At 39.5% G+C, this 16,057-nt stretch overlaps 1 long non-coding RNA gene across 1 annotated transcript; it reads left to right on the top strand.

Annotated features, from left to right (window-relative positions):
- Positions 1 to 12,789: 12,789 nt before the first annotated feature.
- Positions 12,790 to 15,736, top strand: LOC137154677 (uncharacterized). Its single transcript, XR_010920279.1, has 3 exons — positions 12,790 to 12,917; positions 15,065 to 15,206; positions 15,561 to 15,736. It is a non-coding gene; the product is annotated as an uncharacterized lncRNA (long non-coding RNA).
- The last annotated feature ends 321 nt before the right edge of the window (positions 15,737 to 16,057 follow it).

The raw sequence follows: 16,057 nt of genomic DNA, 5'->3' as shown, positions 1-16,057 counted from the left end.
TTTTTCGTATAACATTCACCAGAAAGCTTTTTTACAGTCTTTATTGTTTTTAAAACACAAACGACTGAGAGGAGCCTATACCTTTTCACAAAAGTTAGGAGTATGTACTTTCTAAATTCTACCTAGCTACCACTGTTGGGATGTTAAATCACTGCCATCAGCATAAGGTACAAAAGGCATATTTCTGGGGAAACAGTAGATCATATATAAAAGTAGGAGATGGCAAATACTGAAAAAAATCCACAAATATTCCTTCATATTTGTGAACAAAATTGCTTCCATTTCATTCACACATCTGTGTTTATTCTTTCTTAGTCTAGCAAATGCGTTTACTGGTAAGTACTGCTCATAGACACCTCAAATTTCAAATACTTATATGTAGGCAGGTCACAGAAACAGAATTTTAAAATCATAATAATGAGTATTTGTTCCAGCAACCTGATGCTAATAATTACCCCCTGTCCAATCTGGGAATAGATATATATAATGTGACCTATGCTTCTAAGCAAAACAGTTCACAGTTCAAGGATCAAAAACCTGCAATGACACACACGCACTATAAAAATCTGCACAGCAATTATTCAGAGAATAATTTTGAATAAAGAATATATTTGAGAAACTCACTATCTGTGGTCCTTTGTTAACAGAAAAAGAGGCAAAATTAACTGAAAGTTATTTGTTATGATTTATTAGCCCCGCTCTGTACTGTAATATGAAAGACTATCAAGCACGTGGTATCAACAGAGCATAGGATCACAGCAGGTCACGTTTATGAGAGTCTGTATTATTTATAACATACTTCCTTTTACTGTGGTTAGAGGTGTGATATCAAAAGCCTGTCCCATGGCCCCACATATCAACTGAAGATGAGAAAATGACAAGTTAAATTTATGTCTGGAAATTACTAGAATTTCATAATAAAACTGAAATCTGCCCTTTTCAAACAACCTAATATTAAAAAAAAAAAAAAAAAAAAAAAAAGTTAAACATTGTGACTTAGAATTGCTTTAGAGGAACGTAATTTTCCTAAATCAATTTTCCTAAATCAAACACAAAGCTGCCCTCTTATTCTGTAATTCATCCTTTTGATAGAGGTGTTATGAGCGGGCTGAAACCCCCATCATGGATTGAATTAAATCTTGTTGAGATTGATGGATGGGCATGCACCCTTCAATTTACATAATTGTAGGGCTAAATTAAGCACAAGCTCCACAAAAGGGCTATATGAACCCACTCAGGAATTTTGGCTGTCTAGATGGAAGGGTTTTGCTGAGTACTGTTTTGGGACGGATGAATGTGAGGGAAGGCAGGCAGACCACAGAACCAGAGACAGACAGCAGCAGCAAGAAAACCAAGCAGCAGCCTGTAAGTATGGCGTGACCCTAAGCCATGGATGCTGTCCAAAACAGGCATGGACTGTAAGCAAAGAAGCCATCCCCTGATTTTGGTTCCTCCTGCATTTGGAGAAGCAGGACTTTGTACATTCCTTATAAATAAACAAGACAGCATCACAGAACGTAGACTCCATCATCGATTTCTACTCCCAGCTGGAACATCCCAGGACCCTGAACTTTGTTGTCTTTTTTGACTCAAGAAGCTAGACAAAGAGTAGAAGAAGGAAAATTTATATTTTTCAAACATTCAGAAGGTTCATGATTGTTCATTTATTTTACCATCATGTGCAGCTACATTTAGTTGTTTTGAATTCCACCCAGATGTTGCAAGGCTGCGACATTTATGATCTAGAAACCAAGGCCCAATTCTGTACAAAAAGGTGCACCAGGATGGTGCACTCAGTCACAGCAGTTGCATAAGTAAGTAATCATTTTGCATGCCATTGAATGCCCAATTAACCAATTTTTCATGGGATTTACATGCACAGTCACAGATGCCTAGGAATTGACATACCAGCTCAGACCAGTGGTCGCTCAAGTCTAGTGTCCTGTCGCTGACAACGGCCAGTGCCAATTGCGTCAGAGTAACGTACAAGAAACCCTGCAGTAGGCAGTTAAATCACAGTGCAAGCATTTTTCTCCACACAATGTTCAGGCCTTTGAAGCTTATTCCTGACTGTGGGATGGTGATAAATTTAAATGCACCCGTAATGTCATTTTCACCAAATTTTCATTTGTCAGTGAAATTCATCTCAGTTGTTATCAAGTAATTTACACAATCTATTTAGCTAAAAGTGCACTGAAAGGTCCATTCTAGAGGGGAACAGTTACCTGACTGCTAATAAAACCTGGTTATAAGATGTTGACATTATTAACAAATGAATTACGCAGTGGTATTTTGACCTAGGGTTTGTATCACAAAGTTTCTAGATCACTAATACATACAGGAGCAAAATCCACATATCAGATTCGCTTCCATTAACTTCAGGAAATTCAGATCTGCTTAAGCCCACTTCTGTGAACAATTATCAGCAAAACCTGCGATGCTGGATCAGTCAACTTACTTTTGTCTGGCTATAACAATGTGTTTGAGTGCACGAGGGTTTTTACCTGAATTTACTTGGTTGCCCAGCTGATTGAGTTTGGAGTAGGTCTTTCTTTCAACTATGGATTCCAGACTTGGACAGTATTTGTATATCTCCTTTTAGTGCTGGATGGATACTTGAAAAAAAGCGATAAGCTTCTTTACCTTCAGCATGTCTGTGTTAAATACATCAATCTAGAGCAGCAAAGTCCATGCCCAATTCAATTTACAGGAGTAAAGGCACTGAGGTTCACTGATCTCTCAAGCACTGCTGTCCTCAGTAATCCAGCCATCCAAGTAGGAAAACATATGCCCTACCATATAGTTTAATGGTACGCCAGTGTTTAAACATTTTGTGAGTGAAAGTGAAGCTGACACCAGCCTAGAAGACAACTCTCTGAAGTGGGAGTTTGTCTTCACTAGCAATCTGATAATAACCCCGGTGATTGGAATATGCATATCTATGTCCCCACAGCACTAATTTCCTGGTTTTTGAAGGGGAAGAATATTCCAACACAGTGGTAGCACTTCATGCTGCACCCCAGGAGATCTGAGTAAGACTCCACTCACTCCTCAACCAGTGGCAATGAGAAGAATGGATGCACTGCAGAGGTGATGTTCCTAGCTCCAACAACGTAAGAGTGCCATCTCCTGCTACTGTAATGGACTCCAGTGTCCAAGCAACACAGCAACATTATGAAATAAGTCTTTCATCTGCTTATAGCTAGCGGATGCAGTTGAGCTTTAGACTCTGTTACAGTCCTAAAGCCGTTTTTGTGCTGTGACAGGCAAATGCCATCCTCCCATGGGCTGCTGGCATGGGTTACAGTTAAGTTAAAAATGGCCTTTATAAAGAGGTAGGATGCACCCATCTCCCAATCTTTATTTTTGTCAGCCTGGATGCTGACTGTATTCACTATGGTAGGAAAATACAAAATTAACCAGATTACTGATGTGCTGGAATGGGAAGGCCTAATGGTTGAATGAGCCGTAGTCCTTCTCACCCCTTTTTTGTTAAAGGTAAACTTCAAAATAAGTTGAATATAAATCTGGATATATGTTTTCCCTCTACACTTGGCTGTTTTTATAGGATGTCGCCTGTCCCATTCCCTACTTCCCTCTACCTTAGAGGGAGACAGTGGTTGAAGCTAAAAAGATTCACCTGTCAACAAGAATCAGAAAACATTGCTATGTATATTATTAGAGTCCTAGCACTTTACTTTAGGGAAATTCAGTGGAAGAGCTTTGCATTCCTGTGCAGGTCCTAGAACCTGCTAGTCGGTTAAATACCCTTAATAATACTTTTTCCTCTGGTAACACAAAGACAATGGAATTTGTTCTGAAGAAGGAAAAGATTTTTGAGGTATATTCCTTTCTGATACCAAACTCCTAGGTCATCAACCCAGGGAGAGAAAGTTATAAGTGACTTCCAATAAATAAACAAATTTTCCTTAGTGAAGCTCAGAGAGGGTTTTCTTTGAGGAAGAAATTAAGTGATGGTGGGTGATATTTGCCAAAGGAATTGAAGTGTGACTTTTTCATCAAAATTGAAATAGCTAGCACCAAACCTTGAATGTCCCAGTTCTGATGATCACTGTAACAGCATGTGTTCACTGAATATTTTGAGCCTCTTATTACTCGTAAAGGCCTCTTTGTGTATTTCATACATATAGATATAGGCTCCTCTAAACTTTTTCCCCAAAAGACTAACGCTAGGGATATTTGTTGACTCAATAATTGTACTGATATTGCTCGCCTCAGGTTGCATACTGCTCGATCCCAACTGGACTTTATGGACTACTGTCATGAGGTAGATATTTTAGAGTTGTCCTCAGAAGCTAGAGGAAAAATGAGGGCTGCTATTATTCCTTCTACAGGTTTTATGGTGGAAAAAAGGGTATTGTAGACAATATTACTCAGTATATTGTGCAAAAATCATTGCCAGAGACTAAAAAAATCATCTGCTATGCTCTGTTCTTGGCAGTACAACAAACATGCTACACTGGCCTTTTTATAAGTAATATTAATCTTCTTGCTGTAGGTGTGTTTTATGTTGGCACTGTTAATGCACCATCATGGTATGACTACATGTTTAAACCATTTAAAGGCCATTTCATTTTAAATAAATTATTTTTCAAGTATCTTCCAGGTGCGGGACATATTACATCTACATTCCCTTTTCCCCTGTGACTAGGACCTCGTGGATAGGAGTCGTTTAGCCCTCGGTGTGTGTGTGTGTGTGTGTTCCTGAATTGATGGTTGACCCACTTATTCTTTTTTTAAAAATTGTTTTTGCCAGGTTATTTTTGGCTTTAAATGCATTTTTAAAGTACTAATTGCGTAAATTAGAACTCCAGAGTTCCAGGCTTCAGAAAAGGCTAGTTACAACTATTCTTCAGAACCAGAGCAGCCTGCACCCCAGAATACACCTTAATAACAATTTATTTTAATGTGTATTTTAAGGGCAGACCTGCAGCAGCAGGGGACCACGTAATCTTTTTGGGGTTGCTTGGTTGCTTGCTTGCTTGCTTTCTGCTGATTTCATTCCTTACACCACACAGCTAATTATTTTGTAAGAATTTTTTTTCTTTTCATCTTTACATCCCATACAAATATGGATTGATTTTTTCTTCTTTCCTAGCCTGCAGCAGAGTGAAATGCACACATAAAATAACCACATGAAAGTCTAACGACTTTTTCAAAGTGTTTTCTTATACATCTTCCGAGGTTCAACAAGGACAAGTGCAGAGTCCTCCACTTAGGAAGGAAGAATCCCATGCACAGCTATAGACTGGGGACCGACGAGCTGGGCAGCAGCTCTGCAGAAAAGGACCTGGGGGTAACGGTGGATAAAAAGCTGGATATGAGTCAGCAGTGTGCCCTGGTTGTCAAGAAGGCTAATGGCATATTGGGCTGCATTAGGAGGGGCATTGCCAGCAGGTCATGGGAAGTGATTATTCCCCTCTATTCGGCATTGGTGAGGCCGCATTTAGAATACTGTGTCCAGTTTTGGGCCCCCCACTACAAAAAAGATGTGGACAATTTGGAGAGAGTGCAGCGGAGGGCAACCAAAATGATTAGGGGGCTGGAGCACAGGACTTATGAGGAGAGGCTGAGGGAACTGGGCTTGTTTAGTCTGCAAAAGAGAAGAGTGAGGGGGGATTTGATAGCGGCTTTTAACTACCTGAAAGGGGGTTCCAGGGAGGATGGGGCTAGGCTGTTCTCGGTGGTGGCAGATGACAGAACAAGGAGCAACGGTCTCAAGTTGCAGGGCGGGAGGTCTAGGTTGGACATTAGGAAAAAGTTTTTCACTAGGAGGGTGGTGAAGCATTGGAATGGGTTACCTAGGGAGGTGGTGGAATCTCCATCCTTAGAGGTTTTTAAGCTGAGGCTTGACAAAGCCCTGGTTGGGATGATATAGCTGAGGTTAGTCCTGCTTTGAGCAGGGGGTTGGACTAGATGACCTCCTGAGGTCCCTTCCAACTCTAATATTCTATGATTCTATGATTCTAAGAAAATCCACAGAAATTTTGGGTAGGATGTTTATAAAGCTACTCACCCTTATAGCATTTCTAAAACACTGAAACCATGTGTATGTGAGTGCATGTGTATATGTGATTTTGATTCTGTGGCATTATACTATAAGCAGTGACAATGACAGTAACGTCATCACTTTAACGTCCTCTTTATTTCTCCATCTTAAGCTCAAATATCCATTGCAAGCAAAGTTCAAATTATGAAAGCCACAATTGGCGCTGTGTTACTTAGTTACTTTGCGGGAGGTCTTCTAAGGCACAAATGAGACAAAGAGGATACGTGGCTTACCCAAGGTTTAGAAGGAGCCAGGGTCATTGCCAAGCTTCGAAATCAGGGGGTTTTGGCTACCAGGCTTGTGTTCCAGGTGTGATGGAAGAATTCCTGCTCAGTGGTGAATTCCATGCTTTGTATTGTGAAATGGATGAAAATCAAACATAAATTGTCCTGCCAAGATAACCTGTCACTATTAGAAATTATTTGAAGCAATCTACACTGCTGTTGAACCTTATGGGCTATCAGTTATTTTCCACTGCCCAATATAATCTAATAAAACAAGAGCTAGTTACAAAAGGGGTAAATAAATTACTTTATTTAACTCTTAGAACTGTGCTATTTTCCATACTGCCAGTCAATTGAGTGGCTGGAAGTATATATATCCATAGCATCCCAAGGATTAAAATGTTGCTTGTGTTTATATTTTGGCAAGCCACCCTCATAGAAAAGTCCTATAAAATTGAATAGAAAATAAAACTTTCTATAGTTTTTTAAGCCATTCTATAGAATTCAATAGAGAAATATATCTTTGTTATAGAAATCATTAGGGTCTATAAAAATCTATAATAAGATTATCATTTCCTATTAAATTAGGTAAGTTTTCATAGTACGTTCTGTGGAATCCTGTTACATTTCTATATAGCTCTGTAATTTTATCTTCATTAAATTCTATAGGATTTTTTTAGAAAGGCCCTGCTATTTTCTCAAGTAATTTTTTTCAAGTAATTTTTCCTTAGCACCGACTAGTTAAGGCAATATGCATCCAATACAGGTCTTCTTCCAATTGCACTCAGACAACAACCACAGCCCAGGATGCCAGCAAATATATCTCTCCCTTTTAGGTCATCTTGAGGCTTTTACTGTTTCCCCTCCCTCCTTCCCAAGGGCAAAAGTCATTAAAGTCTCAAGCCAAATCTGGCCTCTTGGCACCATGAACAAAAGGTTCAGACGAGCACAAAGCAAGCTGGAACAGATCTTCAGGGGCTGAATGTCTGACAAACTAAAACATGCATCTGCTGATCGTCTTTGTCATCTCTTAGGAGACTATGTTTTAACATTTACAGGTAACTGACGGCTGCCATTTTCAATACGCTTACAATAAGATCCCCTCTCATCATTAATGTTACAGACTACTATGAATGTTAAAATGGTGTCGACATTTAAAACATGCTAGCTCCAATGCTTATCATCAACATAGATGTCTGCATATTTGAAAATAAAATTCCTTAGTGCTGACAATTCTCCAGGCTTCTGGTGTGCAGCGTATGTCTTGGGAGGTAGTTTTGTTTTATTATTATTGTTGTTTTGCAGCAAATAAATGAAAAGCTGAGGGAAGACCCAATTTTACAAGCTCTCCCTTGCAATTGCTGACTAGGAAACAGGACATGTGGTAGATGCAATACCCCTAAATATAGGTCAGACAGAGTCAGATGTGTGACAGGCGTGTCAGAGCTGGGAGCGTATCACAGTGGGTGGGACCAGTGGGGCAAAGCATGGGGCATAACGCAATTGAAGGTGTGGCAACAGTAATTTTGAAAATGGCAGATTATTGTCACTACTAGCCAATAGAGTGAAATCCTAGCCTATTGAAGGCAATGGGAGTTTTCCCATTGTCTTCAATGGGGTCAGGATTTCATCACAGTATTTGATTTGTCAGTTGACGAATAAACTACATAGAAACAAGTTTAGAAGCTATCAAATAGTATTGCAACAAGTAATGCTCTCAGTCCGTCTAAAGCTACAGATATTGTACAGTTATTGATTCAGCACAATACCATTGTTGTTTCATTATAAAATGCCCTCCTGCTGGCTGTTTGTCTCATTTGCATAATCAATGGATGGGTATTCCTCTGTAACAGAACTATGAATGTTTATAGGGTTACCATATTTCAAGTTCCCAAATAGATACTGACAGGGGGAGAAGGAGTTGGAGGTGGGAGGAGGAATACAGTTTCCATGGTAATACCATACCATGCCACTCTTACTCCTGTGCTGCTGCTGGCAGCGGTGTTGCCTTCGGAGTTGGGTGCCCAGCTAGGACAGACCGCTCTCTGGCCACCCAGTTCTGAAGGCAAGGAAAACGGAGATGAGCACGGAAAAGTCACAGACATTTGTCTGTATTTCAAAAATCCACCCAGCTGGAAATCAGAGGACCAAAAAAGAGGTCTTGTCCAGGAAAACCCAGACATATGGTAACCCTAGCAATATACAATCCTCTCTAGTTTTACTGGCTACTATGATCTCTCTCTCTTCTGATTGGATCAAGTCATTATTTTCAAGCTGTTTGCCAGCAACTTGCTGTCTTCTGACTCCCTTCAGCTGTGGCAGAAAATCTCCACCACTGACATGAAAGTGAGAGGAAAGTAGAATACCAAGAAACAAAGAACAGGATTGTCCAGTGATGGAAGAGAGAATTAAACAAACAAAACAGAAGTTTAAAAAATTATTCATTTCCCTCCTTCCACCTCATTACTATCTCCTGCTGTCCGTCACACACTTTCCCTACAGGTCAGGCCAATTCTCACCTCAAAAATATCTGTAATATACATTATTGGTATTTATGAGCCAGGTTCTACCACCCTTACTCACATTGAATAGTATTTCACTCTCCCAATGGGGCTATTCACAGTGTGGTATTACTCAATGAAAGAGGTTGTTTACATGGGGAAATTTACCAGGAGAACTTTACCAACATAATTATACTGCTATAGTTACACCAATATAATTCTCCATGTGAACACTAAGTCTGGACGAAGAGTGTCTTTCACTGGTTTTAACTTCTGTTGCTTTGGAATCACTACCTGAGCGCCTTCTGTGTAAAATCTATAGGAATAGTGAAGTTCCTCATGGGCTTCATGGAATTTCTGGGTCTTACATTTAGGTGTGAAAATTCTGCTTGGGTGTATTCTATTTGATTTGCTGGTTGAATTGTTTGTTTCAGTTTTTTAGGGGTGGCATTTGGGTAGATGAGGGTGTCAATGTCAAATTATTCTTGCTACAGTGGAAAGGCCCTTTCGAAGAGGAAGATTTTGCAGTGTTTCCTGAAGATGGTCAGCTTCTGGATTCACCTGATATCCTCTGGAAGTTCATTCCATAGCTGGATTCCCTTAACAGAATGCTGTATCCCCAGCTCTCATGTGCTTTGCCTTTGGCTCTGGGATTGATATTTTCCCACAGGAGTGCAGCTATCATGATGGTTCAGAGATCAAAATGTGAGTTTTAATGTAGCTGGGGCTTGATCCACTGATTTCTTTGAAGATTAGGATTTAGCTTTTAAACTTGCACCTGAAAGTGGCTAGGAGCCAGTGGAGGCACCTGAGCATGAGCCTGATGTGCTCATGCGGGGCTTAAACCATGAAGAAGGTTGTATTCTGTACCAGCCAGAACCGGTACAGCATCAACACATTCAGCTTCAGATACAGTGAATTATAGTAATCCAGTCTGGAGATGACAAAAGCATCGTCAGATTCTCATCCAGGAGGAAAAGGTGAAGGTTCCTAGGAAGGTGGAGGTGAAAGAATGTATTTTTAGATACTGATGCTACCTGGTCATCCAGGTTACCCCATCCCATGCACATTTTGTCCTGTTAACTTAATGGTGCAGGGATTTTTTTTCCAGTCAAGAAGACCCTCTGTAGTTGCGGCAGAAGCCTAGAGTGAAATCCATGCCCCACTGAAATCAATAGGTGTTTTGCCATTGACTTAAATGAAGCCAATATTTCATCCCTACTATATCTTACATGTATATATATATATCTTCACTTTCAGATCTCAGAGTATCTAATAACACTACTCACATAATGCCTCCTACTATCCAAACTATAAAGTGCATCAGCAAGAGACTAAGGAAGCTGCAGGGCTAGCAATTCTGCTTAAGAGGAAATGTATTTATTCCATTAATCTTGACCCCAAAGGATGAATGACAGTTTTGCTCCGGAGTCTCCAAGCAACTGATGATATGATGAGTTATTAATTATTGTTTCATCCTTACACAGACGGTGGGGAAGACAGTGTGGGCTGGGGTAGATAGGGCTTGGGACTAAGAGTCAGGAGAACTGAGTTTTAACATCAGCTCTGCCAATACCTGCTGTCTGACCTCGGTGTTGGGATTCCCTCTGAGACCGTTTTCCCCAGACTTATCCAGAACACCTTGTCCAGTTCTGGGAGAACATTTCATCCAGTTCTCTGGAACCCAAAACACTTAGTTCAACTCTGGATTTCATCACTCAGGTTCCTTTATTTGGCATACTGCAAAGCTGCACTCAGCTGATCAGACTCAAGTGTAGGAAGTGGGTACAGGGTGTACCACGCATCCAAAGTTACACAGAAAGCCTTTTCTTTTATATACATTTACACATTACATTGCATTTCTTATACATTACATCACACATTTTTTATTAGCCTGGTTACTTTGCAGGAGCAATATTTGTACAGCATACTCTGTCCATGTGCTGTTCGTGTGGAACCTGCTCTTTACATTCCAGGTTTATCTTGTCCATAATCCCTAGCATCAGGGTGTTGCCGCTTATCTTAGCTAGCACGGACATCCTGACTCCAGCATACCGTTTGTCAAGCCCCTATTTACAACTTAACTTTCCATTCACCTTCCCAATTATGTCCACTAAGACATGAGGCAAATTACTTCTATCAAGCCAGGCCTACACGTGGGCAAGTCACTTCACTTCTCCTGTGGGAGGGATACTCCTCTCAACTAAAGCCCTTTTACACTGGCAGTATCTGAAGGTCCTCAGAGCTCCAGAGCCAATCAAGGGAGAATTCCCTCAGATAGAAGTGTCGTGTAAGGGGAGCTTAAGGTCTCAGCTGCAAACCCTGATGTAGAGGGCATGTCAGGATCTGGGCCACAACATGTAACACTGTGGAGATTCTGAGCAGCCCTGCTATCCGTAGACAGCCAGGGACAGGCTCCCTTCACTTAGGCACCCCAACAGGGTTAGCACAATGGAACCCTGGATTGAGCACAAGAGCTTGAGTTCTGTAGAAAGCACCATAATATAAATCAATAATAATAGATAGCGATCCCAGGTTCTGAAAAGGGAGGTTTACCACTTTAGAGCCATGATCCAAAGCCCATTGAAGTCAATAGAAATGGTCATTGGATCGAGTCCTTCATAACTAGTCTTAATCCAGATGGATGTGGTAAAAAGCAGGTAGTAAATTCCGAGTTTTCTCTCTGGGTTGTATTAATTTTTATTATTATTTATTTTATTATGTATTTGTTAATTCTTGGAAACTAAACTGAGTCATGAACCAGTTCAGCTCTTCTCTTCATTTTCTTACTGGTTCAGTATCTAACCTTAGTTCCCATTCCAAATACAAAAGCAAAATAGTCATGGATTTAACTCCAATTGGCATGAGGCTAACCTGTCACATTTAGGCTTTGATGCCATACAAATCTTGTACCGATTTAACTAAGCTGGTTTAGAAAGTGATTTAGTTACATCAGCACAATCCTCTTCCCCTCCCCCACCTTGTGTAACACTCTTAAGTCAATTTTAGAGTGCCTTATTTCAATTTAGCGTAAGTTGGTGAGGAATCAGTTAAATATAAAGCATTCTTAAACTGATTTAAGTGTTCATGGAAAGGATGGGGGGTTACTTCGATGTAGCACAATCAGGTTCAAAATTAATTTCACTAAATCAGTACAACTATTGTGTGTTGACAAGGCCTAAGTCTATTAACCAGTTAGTATTTTAACCACTTGAAGACTGAAAGGCATTCTCATTTGCAAGCAACTCAGACCTCAAATAAGTTTGATTTTAGCAGCCTATTCAAAGACTGAAAGCAGTTTGACTCATCTTTCTGACAGTGGCTACTTTGACTTTTATAAAGCTGTGTTAGTAAAGCACTTTGCTAACGTACAGAAGCACTTTCATAAAACAAGGAAAGAGAGAAGCAGCCCTCTTTCAAACTGTCTTTGGAAAATGAAATGAAAATAGAAAAAACTTAGCGGCGCAAAGAATTCTTTAACAAAAAGGCAGCTGTCTTAAACTGTTCCAGTGTATGATTTTAGTTCTCACCTTTACCCCTAGAAGTATTTTTTATAAACATTTGCAACCATTTAAACACATTGTGTCACTCAAAACTTTTCACACAAGAACCCTTCGCCCTAATCTTTTAGTTGAAGCCAGAAAACATTTATACTGTGGTATCCAAAGAATTCCAAAAATAGTATCATGGAAAAATATAATGGCATTGCTAGTGGTCTGAAGTAACTAACACTGATTTATTTTTTAAGATTTTTATTGAAGCTGAATTTGGACCTCTCACACCTGGGTATCTGTGGCAGAGTGCTAAGAGCCAGTAGCTGACCCAGCACTCTGATCACTAAAGCATTAATTATCTCCACGAGGAAAGACCTGATGGAGAAGGAAAGTACTTAATTGCTTATGCAGACAGGATTGATGAACAAAGGAGTTAATTATCCCCCCTGCAGAGGAGGCTAGTTAAAAGCCCAGGAAGGAGGTGCAATGGGTGGAAGGCTAGCAGAATTCAGAGGAAGAACTGTCTCAGGGTGGTGAGAATGCTTCCTCTTTGTGGAGAAAGGGTTGAGGATCAGGAACAGCTGTAAATAGACTGACTACACAGGAGCATGATGTTGATTTGATGAAGGTAGTAAATAAGCAACCAAAAAGTATCCAATACTGTTTATGAGAAACTCCACAGCAGAAGAGGCACCTGCCCCATTACATTAAACTAACTAGAGACATAAAGGTTAACAAGAAAACATTCTATAAAAACAGCAGAAGCAAGAGGAAGACCAAGGACAGGGTAGGTCTGTTACTCAAGTGGGGGAGAGGGGAACAATAACAGAAAATGTGGAAATGGCAGAAGTGCGAAATGACTTTTTTGTTTCAGTTTTCACTGAAAAGGTTAGTAGCGATTGGACAGCTAACATACTGAATGCCAGTGAAAATTACTTAGACAAGTTAGATGTCTTCAAGTCACCAGTGCTTGAGGAAATACACTCTAGAATACTCAAAGAGCTGACTGAGGAGATATCTGAGCCATTAGCAATTATCTTCAAAAAGTCATGGAAGAAGGGTGAGATTTCAGAGGACTGGAAAAGGGTAAATATAGTGTCAATCTATAAAATGTAAAATAAGGACAACCTGGGGAATTACAGAACTAAACTTCAGTAGCCGGAAAGATAATGGAGCAAATAATTAAGCAATCAATTTGTAAACAACTAGAAGATAATAAGGTGATAAGTAACAGTCAATATGGATTTGTCAAGAACAAATTGTGTCAAACCAACCTAACAACTTTCTTTGACGGGGTAACAAGCCTTGAGGATAGGGGGAAAGTGGTAGATGTGGTATATCTTGACTTTAGTAAGGCTTTTGATCCTGTCTTGCACCACCTTCTCATAAACAAATTAAGGCAATACAACCTAGATGGAGCTACTGTAAAATAGGTGCATAACTGGTTGGAAAACCATTTCCAGAGAGTAGTTATCAGTGGTTCACAGTCAAGCTGGAAGGGCATATCAAGTGGGGTCCCACAGGGATCAGTTCTGGGTCCTGTTCTGTTCAATATCTTCATCAATGAGTTAGATAATGGCATAGAGAGTACACTTATAAAGTTTGCAGATGATACCAAGCTGGGAGGGGTTGCACGTGTTTTGGACAATAGGATTAAAATTCAAAATGACCAGGACAAACTGGAGAAATGGTCTGAAGTAAATAGGATGAAATTCAATAAGGACAAATGCAGAAATACTCCACTTAGGAAGGAACAGTCAGTTGCACACATAAAAAATGGGAAATGACTCCCTAGGAAAGACTACTGCAGAAAGGGATCTGGGGGTCATAGTGAATCACAAGCTAAATATTAGTGAACAGTGAAACACTGTTGCAAAAAAAAAGCAAACATCAGTCCAGAATGTGTTGTGTTGTAAGCAACACACAAGACGTAGTTCTTCCACTCTACTCCACATTGATTAGACCTCAGCTGGAGTATTGTGGCCAGTTCTGGGTGCCACATTTCTTGACAGATGTGGAAAATTTGAGAAAGTCCAGAGAAGAACAACAAAAATGATTAAAGGACTAGAAAACATGACCTATGAGGGAAGATTGAAAAAAATTGTGTTTGTTTCATCTGGAGAAGAGAAGACAGAGAGGACTTGGTAACAGTTTTCAAGTACATAAAAGATTGTTACAATGAGGAGGGAGAAAAACTGTTTTCCTTAACCTCTGTATATAGGACAAGAAGCAATGGGCTTAAATTGCAGCAAAGGCAGTTTAGGTTGGAGATCAGGAAAAACTTCCAAACTGTCAGGGCAGTTAACTTCCTGCTTTAACTGTTTAAAGTGAAACACAACTACCTTCAAAGCCATTTAATTGCATGGCTGAAGTTATCAAATAGAGTTATAAAGCACTTTGCTGCTGTACTTACCGACAGAGCCTGTAGAATCAGATTTTATGGTATTCTTTTAAGTTATTCCCTAAATCATTTTCCTTTTTTGTGTCTTTTTTCCTTCTCTTTGATTTAACCTGGGCAACACTAGAGTTACAGCACGCAGAAAACTGCAAAGAGGTCTACAATTTTAATTCATAACCATCTTGTATGATGTACTCTAAAAACAATGCTATGCCATATTTATTATTGTTTGTATGTGGTGGTTGAGGTAAGAAGGAGACTGATATGCTTTTCGACATAGGTTTTACCTAGTAGACCCAGAAGGGCTGTTTTATGCCTTTTCTTCCCTGTAAAACTGTAAAGTATCTTGTTGGAAATCTTCTTTTGTTTGTTTGCAGAAACAAGGTTTCAGAACTCTGTGTGCCTCCAAAACGACAGAGAAAAAAAGTGGTATTCTTCAGGTCATATAGCAATGTTTCCAGTAATGTCCCATTTCTAATGAAGAAATCATCAGCAGAGAGATGTTATTTTTCTGCAAAGGTATTTGTGCAAGCTGCCTCAAACCTCTTCCATTTCAGCTTCAGAATAAAGCAATAGAATTGGCACCTTGCCTAGTCTCTTTTAAATATATGTATTGTTTCTCATCTGTGAGAAAGAAGCTTTAACCTGGGGGTAATGATTATACTGCATTATTTTGCTTTTTGCAGTGATACCTTTAAAAAAAAAAAAACTTCCTTGGGTTTCTATTAAGGACCTGGTTCTGATGGCAGCTTTTTCACACCTAGTCCCATCAATCTTCTTGCCCACAAATGATCTCTGCCTTTTTTTATTCCGTTCCTTTTATTATTTCACAATGGATAGATGTTTCAGCTTTCCTCTTCCTTATATTTACAGAGTAAATAGATAGAAGAAATGTATAATACATGGCACGTGGAGAAGTAGACACAAAGGAGTTGGTCCTTTAGGAGATTCTAAAGAAAAAACATAGGTCTTAGAAGTTAGACTTTGGAGGCCAAAGACAAAAACCCCTTTCGGTAAAGGATTCATTTTTATGTTGTTATTTATTTATTGTGGAGTAAAATGTCATCACGTGAAAACAATGACTGTTACTAGATATGCCATTACATGTTTTACATTATTGGCCTTTTGAAAAAAATGTTGCTGTAAACAAGATTTCACAAAGTCATGTGTTCTTTCAAAGACATTGCCAGCTTACATTGCTTCTAAAGTTAGAAGACATCTCTTTGCCCATTCCAAATAATCAGAAGTAAAACATCAAATAGTAAATGCCCCCCTAGTGACTCACTATGCTGTTTTCTTCCCTCTCCCCCTCCCCCTAAAACCACCCCTACTTTCTACTTTGCAGAAAGAAAAGACAGTAAAAGTTCCTT

The sequence above is a fragment of the Emydura macquarii genome, unplaced genomic scaffold (assembly GCF_026122565.2).
Source record: "Emydura macquarii macquarii isolate MOO-44397 ecotype Brisbane River unplaced genomic scaffold, CSIRO-AGI_Emac_v2 contig_1263, whole genome shotgun sequence".
Classification (NCBI taxonomy): Eukaryota; Metazoa; Chordata; order Testudines; family Chelidae; genus Emydura; species Emydura macquarii.
The sequence above is the reverse complement of the archived record's forward strand: the minus strand, read 5'-3'. Positions and strand labels throughout refer to the sequence as shown.